General features: G+C 46.7%; 1 protein-coding gene across 1 annotated transcript in view; it reads left to right on the top strand.

The window, feature by feature from the left end:
- The window catches only part of ANKRD36C (ankyrin repeat domain 36C), a 178,317-nt gene that overhangs the window by 142,447 nt on the left and 24,578 nt on the right, over positions 1-11,292 (top strand). The window contains exon 74 of the mRNA XM_063594808.1: positions 5,453-5,624. The gene's annotated coding sequence lies outside the window, so the exon portion shown is untranslated. The remainder of the gene's footprint in view (positions 1-5,452; positions 5,625-11,292) is intronic.

Here is an 11,292-nt window from a genome sequence, read left to right on the forward strand (position 1 = left end):
AGAAATCCACTGAAAGCCATATTGAAGCTCCCTTGAATGTGATGTATTTCTTGTTTTTTTGCTGTTTTCAGTATTCTTTGTTTTTCATTTTTAATAACTTCATTGTGATGTGTGTTGATAAATGCCTCTTGGATTGAAATGGATTCATGACCTCTGCAGTTTTCATACCTCAATGTTGTCATCATTCTTCATGTTTGGGAAATTTTTAGTCATTATTTCATTAAATATGCTTTCTAGGCCTTTTTCTTTTTCTTCTCCTTCAGAAACTGATATTATATGAAAGTTGGGTTGTTTGATTGAGTCCCATAATTGCCATATGCATTTGTTATTCTTTTTTGTTGTTGTTTTTCCCCTGATGGAATCATTTCAAATGTTTTTTTCTTTAAGCTCACTGATTCTTTTTTTCTGCTAATAAAATCAGCTGCTGAAGCATTGTATTAAATTTTTAGTTTGTTGTATTCTCTATATCTAGAATTTCTATTTGTTTTTTGTTATCATATCTATTTCTACTTCAGAACTATCATTCTGTTAATGAATTTTTTCCCAAATTTATTTTAGTATGTTATCCATATTTTCTTGTACAGGCATACTTCAGGGATATTGCAGGTGTGGTTCCAGGCAACCACAGTGTAACAAGAACTTGAATTTTTGGTTTTACACTGCATATAAAAGTTTTTTATACTATACCATAGTCTATAAAATGTGCAATAGCCTTATGTCTACAATTACATACTTTAAAAACTACTTTATTGCTAAAAATGCAAATGATCATCTGAGCCTTCAGTGAATTTTAATTTTTGCTGATAAAGAGTCTTTCCTCTGTGTTGATGGCTGCTGAATGATTAAGGTGGTGGTTGCTGCAGATTGAGGTGGTTGTGGCGATTTCTTAAAATAAAACAACAGTAAAGTTTGCTGCATCAGTTGACTCCTTTGATGAAAGGTTTATCTGTAGTGTGCCATGCTGTTGGATAGCATTTTACCTCACAGTAGAACACCTTTCAAAATGAGAGTCGATCCTATCTAATGCTGCCACCGCTTTATCAACTCAGTTTGTATAATAAGATAGGTGTTTTTTTTTGTCATTTCAACAGTGTTTACAGTATCTTCACGAGGAATAGATTCCATCTCAGATGGATGGGCTATAAGAAACAACTTTTAGTACATTCAAGTTTGATCATGAAACTGCAGAAATTCAGTCACAGGCTCAGGCTCCAATTTTACTCTTAGTTCTCTCGCTAGTTCCACCTCACTCACAGTTACTTCCTCCACTGAAGTCTTGAAACCCTGCAAGCTATCTATGAGGGCTGAAATCAATTTCTTCCAAACTTCATATTTTGACCTCCTCCAAGGAATCACAAATATCTTTAATTTCATCTAGAATAGTGATTGCTTTCTAAAAAAATCCAAATGATTTTTAATTTGCCTTGTGCAGATACACAGAAGAATCATTGTCTATGGCAGCTATAGGCTTACAAAATGTATTCTTAAATAATAAAATGTCCTTGATCCATGGGCTTCAGAATGAATGCTGTGTTAGCAGGCATGAAAACAACATTAATCTATTTGTACAACTCCATCAGAGCTCTTGGGTTATGAGTGCATTGTCAATGAGCAGTAATATTTTAAAAGATATATATATATATACACATATATACATACACACACATACACGTATACACACACACAAACACACACACACACGTTTTCTGGACAATAGGTCTCAACAGTGTGCTTAAGATATTTGGTAAACCATACTGTAAACAGATGTGTTTTCATCCAGGCTTTGTTGTTTCATTTATAGAGTATAGGTAGCATAGGTTTAGAAGAACTTAAAAATGTAGCAGAATGGTAAATGAGTACTGCCTTTAATGTTTTAATGTAACCAGCTGCATTAGCCAGTATATAGAAAGTCAGCCTGTCCTCTGAAGATTAGAAGCCAGGCATTGACTTCTCCTCTATAGCTGTGAAAGTTTTAGGTATCCTCTTCTTCCAGTATAATGCTGTTTTGTCTACATTGAAAATCTGTTATTTAGCATAACTGCACTCATCAATGATCTTAGCTAGATCTTCTGGATAACTTGCTGCAGCTTCTCTATCAGCACTGGCTGCTTCACCTTGCACTTTTATGTTATGAAGATTCTTTTCTTAAACCTCATGAACCAACCTCTGCTAGCTTTAAACTTGTCTTCTGCAGCCTCCTCACCTGTCTCAGACTTCATAGAATTAAAGAATGTTAGGGCTTAGCTCTGGATTCAGCTTTGGCTTAATGAAATGTTGTGGCTCATTTGATTTTCTATCCAGACCACTAAAACTTTCTTCATATCAGCAGTAATACCATTGTACTTATCATTTGTGCATTCATTGGAGTAGCCTGTTTAATTTCCTTTAAGAACTTTTTTTTTTTTGCATTCACAGCTTAGTTTACTGTTTAATGTAAGTTGCCTAGCTTTCAGCCTATCTGAGCTTTCAACATGCTTATCTCACCCTATTAATCATTTCTAGCTTAGTATTTAAATACTGGCATCATGGGGGCTAATGTGGCTTACAAAGTATAATTCATCTGGCAGATGGAACCATAGTTTGACACTACCAGTCTTATGTCAGGTTCAACCCAGTAATAAATCCAAGCCTACCCATTCTTCCCAGAAGGAGCTTGATTATGCATCAAATTCCACAACCTCTGTAGTTAGTGCCCAAGGAACTGTTTTCTTAACAACTCTGCTCTGTGAGTCGACAGGATTTTGTATTTTTGAATGTATTTAGACCATAGAAAACAAAGAAGTAAGCATACAATGGGCCCACATTCAGAAGCTATCTCCTCAGGATCAGAGGCTGCATCCAGAGTGTGCATAGGTGTGTTTGTCACAGATCCTCTACCAAGCTTAATGGAGAGAGAGTGGGAGATAAATGTCCATACTAGTCTTCATCATGTAGCTAGAAAGAACTGAAACACTCCTCCAGCCTTCTAACTTTTTAGCTACATCTGGATTGTCTGGCTCCTACCTTAACCAATTTCTGGTTACTGACAAGGCGTGGCACATCCTAAGTTCCAGGGAGCCAACAAAAACAGTCAACACTAGAGCACACAAGGACTTGAGAGGTACCTGAAGATCTCTGGCTGGAAAGTTTGGTGAGATCCTTTTCCTACATGAGGCCAGTCTTATCAAATGCACAGGAGCCAACAGAGAGAGTCGAGGAAAAATGAAGAAACAGGGAAACATATTCAAAGTAAGAAAACAAGATAAATCTCCAGCACCTGAGTGAAGTGCAGATATGTAATTTATCTGACAGAGATTTCCAAATAATGGTCATAACAATAATCACTGAGGTCAAGATAGCTTTGCAAGAACAAGCTGAGAACTTCAAGAAAAGGAAAAACATTATACAATAATGTCAAACAAATCATAGATCTAAAGTGTACTGTAACTGAACTGAAAAAATTTAATAGAGGTGTCCATTAATAGAATCTATCAGTGAACTTTAAGACTGGTCACTGGAAATTATCTAACCTGAGGATCAGAAAAAAAGATAATGCAAACAGAGTGAAGACAACTTTAGACAGTTATGGGACACCATCAAGCAGGACCACTCACGCATTATTGGCATGCCTGAAGGAGAAGTGAGGAAGAAAGGAACAGAAAAATGTTTAAAGGATTAATGACAGAGAATTTATCAAGCATGGGGAAGAAAGCAGAAAGCCTGACCCAGAAAGCCCAAACGAAACCAAATAAGGTGAATCCAGGGACTCACAACAAGATACACTACAATCAAATTGTCCAAAGTTAAAGAGAAAAAGAGAGTGATATTGTTTGCAAATTTGTACCCTCCAAATATTGTGTCAAGATTTGATCCCCAATGTTGGAGGTGGGACCTAGTGGGAGGTGTTTGGGTCATGGTGGTTGATCTCTCCTGGATAGCTTTTTGCCCTCTTTTCACTAATGAGTGGGTTCTCACTGCATTACATGAAAGATGGTTGTTTAAAACAGTGTGGCACCTCTCCCCTCTCTTCCTACCTCTCTAGCCATGTGTGACATACCTGTTGTCTCTTCACCTTTAGCCACAAGTAAAAGCCTTCCGGGTCCCTGACCAGAAGCTGCGCAGATGCCACTGCCATGCTTCTTCTACAGCCTGCAAAACTGTGAGCCAAACAAACCTCTGTTCCTTATAAATTACCTAGTCTCAGCTACTTTTTTATAGCAACACAAAAAATTTGTGTTTCTCCGTGTTGCTCTTTTCTGTGTTATTCTGTGTTGCTAACACAGAAATTAGTACCAAGGAGTGGGGTTTTGCTATAAAAAATACCTGATAATGCAGAATTTGCTTTGGAACTGGGTAATAGGCAAAGAAGACAGGAAGATGAGGAAACTTGTGGAACTTAATTAGACCTTGGTTAAGTGGCCGACCAAAATGATAATAGGAATATGAACAGTGAAGGCCATGTTGTTGAGGTACATAGAATACAACTTTCAAGAAGTGGCTGAACCATTTTGCATTCCCACAAGCAATGAATGAAGTTTCCTCTTGCTCCACATCCTTGCCAGCGTTTGATGTTGTCAGTGGTTCTAGATTTTGGTTATTCTAATACGTGTGCAGTGGCATCTCATAGTTGCATTTCTCTGAGGAAATATTATGTGTAGCCTCATTACATATGCTTATTTTCCATTTGTATAATTTACTTGGTGAGGTACTTGTTAAGGTCTTTAGCTCATGTCTTTTACTGCTCAATATGTTTTGAATAATAGTTCTTAATCAGATATGTTTTGGCAAATTTTTTTTTTCCATCTGTGGTTTCTCTTTTCTTTCAATGTCTTTAATGGTGTAAAAATGTTACATTTTCATCAAGTCCAGCTTATCAATTCTTTCTTCTATTGACTTCAACTTTGGTGTTTTTTCTAAAGGTCATCATTAAACCCAAGATAATCTGTATTTCCTTCTATATTACCTTCTATAAATTTTATAGTTTTTTGTACATTTATGTTGCTGATCCATTTTGAGTTAATTTGGGTGGGGGTGTAAGGTCTGTGATTTATTTTTTTTGCATATGGATATCCAGGTATTCCAGCAGCCCTTCCTGAAAAAACTGTTTCATCATCATAATGCCTTTACTTTTTTGTCAAAAATTAATCGAATGTATTAATGTGTTTCTATTTGTGAACTCTCTATCTCATTTTATCCGTTTGTTCTTTCACTAATACCACACTGTCTCCATTACTGTAGCTTTACGGTAAGTCTTGAAATTGAGTAGTGTCTGTCCTCCAAGTTTGTTCTTCTCCTTCAATATGGTGTTAGCTATTCAAGGTCTTTTGCCTCTCCATATAAACATTTTCATTTAGATTGGAATTGCATTGAATCTATACATTGGAAAGAACTGACATCTTAATAGCATTGAATCTACTTATGAATATGGTACATATCTCTTTTTGTTTCATTCTTCTTTGCTTTCTTTCATCAGATATGGACATTTCTGGAATTACAGAGCCCCCTCTATATTGAGCACAAGACAGTGACGAATCCACATTCTTCAGCCAGAAAGTCACCTCTGAGAGCCAAATGTCTGATAATAGACAAGAGAGTCAGAGAATGATAACGACATCTCAGGAAAATTGTGAAAATAATCAGCAACCGTATGTGGATAACCCTTTCAAATTTCTCCAGGGCACCTGTCATTTCAGCCAATACTTGCCAGCTTGTGCCAAGGATGCTGGAGCTGCCTGGGATGAGTTTCCCAGGGGAGGAGCTGGCCGCCATCTTTGCTGTTTGGGCGGCACAGACATTCCAGCCTGTGGGCTTTGGACAGTGCAAACTGATGGGGTAGAAGGGATCCCTAGAATAGCACAGCTGCTCTCCCAACATGTGCCCAGATTCTTTTTTTTTTTTCCTTTTTCTTTTTTTTTTTTTTTTTGAGAAGGAGTCTTGCTCTGTCACCCAGGCTGGAGTGCAGTGGCATGATCTCGGCTTACTGCAGCCTTCACATCCCGGGTTCAAGCAGTTCTTCTGCCTCAGCCTCCCAAGTAGCTGGGACTGCAGGTGCTCATCACCACGCACAGTGAATTTTTTTATTTTTAGTAGAGATGGGGTTTCACCATGTTGGCCAGGCTCGTCTGGAACTCCTGACCTCAACTGATCCGCCCTGCTGGGCCTCCCGAAGTATTGGGATTACAGGCATGAGCCACCGTGGCCGGCCCCAGACAGATTCTTTAAGGGGATTCCCAATCTGTTCCTCCCAAGCAGGGCCTCCAGCTACCCCACCGGTGTCTGGGGCTGACAGGAATTTGAATTCTCCCTGGGAGGGAGTTCTGGAGTTCCCACCCTGTGGGAGTCCTTCCAACTGGGGCCTGGGGGAGAGGGTGGGGCCAGCTTTGGAGAGTCCAAAACGACTGGGGTGGAAGGGATCCCCCAGCACATCACAACTGCTCTACCAAATAGTGGCCAGGCAGATTCCTTACACAGATCCCTCATTCTTTCCTCCTCTCTGGGTGGGACCTCCCACCTGGGGCCTCCACCACCCCACCGGTGTTCTCGAGCTGACAGAGATTTACATTCTCCCCGAGAAGGAGTTGTCGAGGTCCTGCCCAGTAAGGAGGAATGGATCAGGAACCTGGTAAAAGAATCTGCCTTCTAAAATTTTGTAGAGTAGCTGTGCTGTGCTGATAGATCCCTTCTGCCCCGGTAGGTATGGATTCTCCAGAGCCCGCGGGCTGTAACGACTAAGTTGCACAAACAGCAAAGATAGCTCCTTGCTCCTGCGCGTGGGAACTCATTCCAGGAATTCAAATCTCTGTCAGCCTGAGAACACCGGTGTGGGTGGCTGGAGACCCCAGCTGAAAGGACCCTCATTGAGCTGGACCTCCAGGCCTCCATGCCAGGGAGAACTCAAATCTCTGTCAGCCCCAGAACACTGGCGGGGGTGGCTGGAAGCCCCAGTTGGGAGATCCCTCACTGGAAAGGACCCCAAGAACTGCATCCCAAAGATAATTCAAGTATCTGTCAGCCCCAGAACACTGGCGGGGGTGGCTGGAGGCCCCGGTTGGGAGGTCCCTCACTGGGCCAGACCCCCAAGACCTCCATGCCAGGGAGAATTCAAATCTCTGTCAGCCCCAGAACACTGTCGGGAGTGGCTCAAGTCCCCTATTGGGAGGTCCCTCACTGAATGGAACCTCAAGGCCTCCATCCCAAAGAGAATTCAAATCTCTGTCAGCCTGAGAACACCAGCAGGGGTGGCTGGAGGCCCCGGTTGGGAGGTGCCTCACTGGGCAGGACCTCCAGACCTCCATGCCAGGGAGAATTCAAATCTCTGTCAGCCCGAGAACACTGGTGAGGGTGGCTGGAGGCCCTGGTTGGGAGGTCCTGCCCAGTGAGGAGGAATGGATCACAGACCTTCTTAAAGACCCAGTGTGGCCACATTTTGGTAGAGCACCTTGCTATGCCAACCCCGCCAGTGTTCTCAGGATGACAGATTTGGATTCTCCCTGGCATGGAGGTCTTGAGGTCCTGCCAAGAGAGGGACCTCCCAACTGAGGCCTCCAGCCACCCCTGCCAGTGTTCTGGGGCTGACAGAGTTTTGAATTCTCCCTGGCATGGAGGCCTCAGGGTCTGGCCCAGTGAGGGACCTCCCAACCATGGCCTCCAGCCACCCCCGCTGGTGTTCTGGGGCTGACAGAGATCTGAATTCTCCCTGGCATGTAGTTCTCAAGGTCCTGCCCAATGAGGGTCCCTTTAGCTGGGGTCTCCAGCCACCCCCACCGGTGTTCTCAGGCTGACAGAGATTTGAGTTCTCCCTGGCATGGAGGTCTCAGGATCTTGCCCAGTGAGGGACCTCCCAACTGGGGCCTCCAGCCACCCCCGCCAGTGTTCCGGGGCTGACAGAGATTTGAATTCTCGCTGGCATGGAGGTCTTTAGGTCCTGCCAAGTGAGTGACCTCCCAATCGGGCCTCCAGCCACCCCCACCGGTGTTCTTGGGCTGACAGAGATTTGAATTCTCCCTGGCATGGAGGTCTTGAGGTCTTGCCCAGTGAGGGAACTCTCAACCGTGGCCTCCAGCCACCCGCCCCTGGTGTTCTCAGGCTGAGAGAGATCTGAATTCTCCCTGGCATGTAGTTCTCAAGATCCTGCCCAATGAGGGTCCTTTTAGCTGGGGTCTCCAGCCAATCCCACCGGTGTTCTCAGGCTGACAGAGATTTGAGTTCTCCCTGGCATGGAGGTCTTTAGGTCCTGCCCAGTGAGGGACCTCCCAACTGGGGCCTCCAGCCACCCCCACCAGTGTTCTGGGGCTGACAGAGGTTTGAGTTCTCCCTGGCATGGCGGTCTTGGGGTCCCGCCCAGTGAGGGACCTCCCAACCGGGGCCTCCAGCCACCTCCGCCAGTGTTCTGGGGCTGACAGAGATTTGAATTCTCCCAGGCATGGAGTTCTTGAGGTCCCACCCAGTTAGGGCTCTCCTAACTGGGACCTCTGGCCACCCCCACCTGTGTTCTCATGCTGACAGAGGTTTGAATTCTTCCTGGCATGGAGGTCTCCAGTTCCTGCCCAGTGAGGGTCCTTTCAACTCAGGCCTCTAGCCAACTCCCCCCACCCCTGCCAGTGTTCTGGGGCTGACAGAGATTTGAATTCTCCTTGGCATGGAGGTATCAGGGTCCCGCTCAGTGAGGGACCTCCCAACAGGGGCCTGCAACCACCCCCGCCAGTGTTCTGGGGCTGACAGAGATTTGAATTCTCCCTGGCATGGAGGTCTCGGGGTCTGGCCCACTGAGGGATCTCCTAACCAGGGCCTCCAGCCACCCCCGCCAGTGTTCTGGGGCTGACAGAGATTTGAATTCTCCCAGGTATGCAGTTCTTGGTTCTTGAAGTCCCGCCCAGTAAGGGTTCTCCTAACTGGGGCCTCTGGCCACCCCCACCTGTGTTCTCATGCTGACAGAGATTTGAATTCTTCCTGACATGGAGGTCTCCACTTCCTGCCCAGTGTGGGTCTTTTCAACTCAGGCCTCCAGCCACCCGCCCCTGGTGTTCTCAGGCTGACAGATTTGAATTCTCCCTGGCACATAGTTCTTGAGGTCCTGCCCAATGAGGGTCCTTTCATCTGGGGTCTCCAGCCAACCCCACTGGTGTTCTGGGGCTGACAGAGGTTTGAGTTCTCCCTGGCATGGTGGTCTTGGGGTCCCGCCCAGTGAGGGACCTCCCACCCGGGGCCTCCAGCCACCCCTGCCAGTGTTCTGGGGCTGACAGAGATTTGAATTCTCCCTGGCATGGAGGTCTCGGGGTCTGACCCAGTGAAGGACCTCCCAACTGGGGCCTCCAGCTACCCCTGCCAGTGTTCTGGGGCTGACAGAGATTTGAGTTCTCCCTGGCATGGAGGTCTTGGGGTCCCGCCCAGTGAGGGACCTCCCACCCGGGGCCTCCAGCCACCCCCACCGGTGTTCTCGGGCTGACAGAGATTTGAATTCTCCCTGGTATGGAGGTCTCCGGGTCTGGCCCAGTGAAGTACCTCGGCCTCCAGCCACCCCTGCCAGTGTTTGGGGGCTGACAGAGATTTGAATTCTCCCTGGCATGGAGGTCTTGAGGTCCTGCCCAGTGAGGGACCTCTCAACTGTGGTCTCCAGCCACCCCCACCGGTGTTCTCGGGCTGACAGAGATCTGAATTCTCCCTGGCATGTAGTTCTCAAGGTCCCACCCAATGAAGGTCCTTTTAGCCGGAGTCTCCAGCCAATCCCACCAGTGTTCTCAGGCTGACAGAGATTTGAGTTCTCCGTGGCATGGAGGTCTTGGGGTCTTGCCCAGTGAGGGACCACCCAACTGGGGCCTCCAGCCACCCTCACTGGTGTTCTGGGACTGACAGAGATTTGAATTCTCCCAGGCATGGAGTTCTTGAGGTCCCACCCAGTTAGGGTTCTCCTAACTGAGACTTCTGCCCACCCCCTCCTGTGTTCTCATGCTGACAGAGGTTTGAATTCTTCCTGGCATGGAGGTCTCCAGTTCCTGCCCAGTGAGGGTCCTTTCAACTCAGGCCTCCAGCCAACTCCCCCCACCCCCGCCAATGTTCTGGGGCTGACAGAGATTTCAGTTCTCCCTGGCATGGAGGTCTCGGGGTCCCGCCCAGTGAGGACCTCCCAACTAGGGCCTGCAACCACCCCGCTAGTGTTCTGGGGCTGACAGAGATGTGAATTCTCTCTGGCATGGAGGTCTCGGGGTCTGGCCCAGTGAGGGACCTCCCATCCGGGGCCTCTAGCCACCCCCGCCAGTGTCCTGGGGCTTTCAGAGATTTGAATTCTCCCTGGCATGGAGTTCTTGAGGTCCCACCCAGTGAGGGTTCTCCTAACTGGGCCCTCTGGCCACCCCTACCTGTGTACTCACACTGTAGTACATGAGTACTACATGTACTTGAATTATCCCTGGCATGGAGGTCTCCAGTTCCTGCCCAGTGAAGGTCCTTTCAACTTGGGTCCCCAGCGACCACCCCGCCCCCTCCCCCAGTGTCCTCAGGCTGCCAGAGATTTCAATTATCCCTGGCATGGAGGTCTCAAGGTCCTGCCTGGTGAGGGATCACCCCACTGGGACCTCCAGTCACTCCTGCTGGTGTTCTCGGGCCCAAAGATATTTGAATTCTTGGGATGAGATGGCCAAAGATGAGCTGCCATCTTTGCTGTTTGTGCAACTTAGCCACTCCAGCCTGAGGGCTTTGTGGAATCCATACCTACCAGGGGCAGAAGGGATCTCCCAGCACAACAAAGCTACTCTACAAAATTTTGGTCAGGCAGATTCTTTTAGCAGGTTCCTGACCCATTCCTTCTTAACTGGCAGGACCTTGACAACTCTATCCAAGGGAGAATGTAAATCTCTGTCAGCTCTAGAACTAAGAGGTGGAAGCCCCACTTGGGAGGTCTCACCCAATGAGGAACGGATCGGGGATCTACTTAAAGAATCTTGCCATGATTTGGTAGAGCAGTTGTGCTGTTCTGGGGATCCCCTCCACCCTAGTCACTTTGGACTCTCCAAAGCCCACAGACTGGAATAGATGAGTCACCCAAACAGCAAAGATGGCGGCCCCCTTCTCCCCCAGGGAACTCATCCCAGGGAGAATTCAAATCTCCGTCAGCCTGAGAGCACCTGCCGGAGTAGCAGTAGGCCCCAGTTGGGAGGTCCCACCCAGCGAGGAGGAATGGATTGGGGACCCACTTAAAGAGGCAGTCTGGCCACATTTTGGTAGAGCAGCTGTGCTGTGTGGGGGATCCCTTCTGCCCTCAGTTGGTTTGGGTTCTCAAAAGCCCAACAGGCTGGAATAGCTAAGTTACCCAAGCAA

The sequence above is a fragment of the Pan paniscus genome, chromosome 12, assembly GCF_029289425.2.
Source record: "Pan paniscus chromosome 12, NHGRI_mPanPan1-v2.0_pri, whole genome shotgun sequence".
Classification (NCBI taxonomy): Eukaryota; Metazoa; Chordata; class Mammalia; order Primates; family Hominidae; genus Pan; species Pan paniscus.